Here is a 2,564-nt window from a genome sequence, read left to right as displayed (position 1 = left end):
AGCCGGTTTAACCGGTTGTGCTGAGGTGCCCGGCAGGGGACAGGGCCAGCCCCCCTACCCCCCGTGAGGAGGCAGCTGGGGCCGATGCTGCCCGGTGCCCAGTCAGCCCCCCCTCCCCCTGTGAGGAGGCAGCTGGGGGGGGGGGGCAAGGGAAGAACTACATACATTAACCTCTCTGCCCTTCTTAGGCTTGTGGTTATACAAGGGTATGTCATCATGCGGCCCTAGCACTGTTCCATATTAACACGAATCAGATGGACATATATAACAAACCCCCATTTTCTTTTTCCATAGTATTGATTCGTGTTTTTCATTTCCAATCGAGTTAACACCTTCCGAATTGGTATCAATTTTGGATCTTCTTTCATTATAACCAGTGAATGCGTTTTCTCTTTCCCCGGTTCTGGGTCAACAGGTGCCGCAGATATTTGCATTCCTTGTATAACTGAGTGTATTAGTCTATTAACGAGGCACTAAACATGGAATTAATAACAATCACCCACATATCCTCAATACAACTATCCCGACATGTGCAATTTTCATTTCTTTTACAGGCTCATTTACAGCTTTTCCTTCATCATCAATTTCTAAACAACAATTACTAAGATTAAATTTCCACAGATACAAAGCAGTTCTCATAACAATTAGTTATCAAGATTTAGAAATAGATTTTTAGCAACTGTGGGAAGTTCATGTTCACTCCTGTTTCTTTCATGATAAAATGAACAGTCTATGACCTCACTTGTTCCAATTAATCTACCTACTTCTGAATTTGTCTTCATTTCTACCCAATATTGATAAGGGAGTTCTTTTGGATCATAGCATACAGTCCTGGTGCCTTTTCTGCATAGAACATGTTACCCTTGCGATTGAAGCTTTCAAGTTCCAACATTGATAATCATATCCCCAGCTTGCAGTATCCCAGCATACACAGGACCATCCCGCAATTGATGTCTCGCTGTATTGCTTAAACTGGACTGGGTTTGGCTATAAATGCAGCTTCCTATCTTCTGGTCTTTACAGTCATAGACCATGGTCTGGGTTAAGAAACTCACCCCAAGTAGGACTAGAAGAGGTCCGGTAAGGGCCACAGTGATCGGCAGTCACAGCCCGAAGGGGTTGCAACCCTTGGCAGACCTTCCAAGCCGCAGCACCGGTTCCCTATCCGGTCTTGCCCTCTTCCTTAATCTTAAGGGTTGTCCTTTTCTGCACCCAAATGAGCTTAAAAATTGCTCCTTTTCTAATGAGTATGCTATGTCCCAAAAAGCCCGTGTGTACTGCGGACAACTTATTGTTATCCCTAGGGGATATTTTCCCCTATTAGGTATCCATTCAGGAGTCTCTCTGTTTACCAATTTTACAGGAGTAATCACAATAAAATTCCCACAGCAACTTAGCTTATACTCTTTGATGCTTCAAGTTCGTCTGATGGTTGGTTTAATTTCTCCTGGTTCAGATGTTACTTTCCACTCCTTCATTGGACCCTTTTACTCGCAATACATGTGTCCATCCTTTCTCAGCAGTTCTCACAGCTGTTTCTGTAGTTAATAAAACAAGAAAAGGTCCTTCCCAGAGGGGAGATAAGTCCCCAGTGGCATCCCCTGAGAGTAAGGCATGCCATATAACATTTCATGTGGCGATAGTCCAGTCTCGCTGCATGGTTTAGTTCCCATATTCAAATGTGCCAACGGCAAGCATCTTGCCCAGGGCATCTGTGTTTCGATCACCAACCCGGCCAATTGCTGTTCCACTGCTTGATTCACTCTCTCTACTTACCCTGAGCCCCGTGGGTGCCACGGAGTATGGTATTCCCACTGAATACCTAACGATTGACATAATAACGTTATAATTTTAGAAGTAAAGTGTGTGCCCTGATCAGAATCAATGTACTGGATTATCCCATATCTAGGTACCAAGTGTTCTAATAAAATTTTTACCACCATTTGTGCTGTAGCTCGTGCTACAGGATAAGCTTCTACCCATTGTGTTAAATGATCCATTATTACCAACAGATATTTTATCCTCCCTACCCTGGGTAATTCAGTGAAATCAACTTGTACTCTCTCGAAAGGCCTGTAAGCTGTCTTCCGTCCTCCCATGGCTGCTTGTCGGAACACTCTCTCATTTATCTTCTGACAAGTTAAGCAACCTTGTGTAATTTGCTTTGCTATTTCAAAAATCCCAATGCAGCCAAATTGTTTGAGGAAATGTTCACTTAACGCCTTTGTACCCCAATGCGTTTGTGCATGCAAATGAACCAATATTTGCCTAGCATAGGCTTTTGGCAACATCTCTCGCCTCTCTGGCAGTGTCCATTTTCCTTGTTCTAACTTAGCCCCTATTTTTACCAGTTTTTCTTGTTCCTCAGGGGTAAACTTCTTTTCTCCTTCCTCTCGTCTTTCTTCCTCCTGTAGTACATTCATTTTAGTGACCTGAGTCCTCAAGGCTGCTTCCCGGGCTTCTTTATCTGCTAGATTATTTCCTCTGGTTCGGTAACCTAATCCCTTCTGGTGTCCTTTCACATGTACCACTGCTATCTCCCTCGGTTCTCTTAATGCCCTTAA

This window comes from Egretta garzetta, unplaced genomic scaffold (assembly GCF_000687185.1).
Source record: "Egretta garzetta isolate BGI_Z169 unplaced genomic scaffold, ASM68718v1 scaffold137, whole genome shotgun sequence".
In the NCBI taxonomy this organism is placed as follows: Eukaryota; Metazoa; Chordata; class Aves; order Pelecaniformes; family Ardeidae; genus Egretta; species Egretta garzetta.
Note: the sequence above shows the minus strand (reverse complement) of the source record.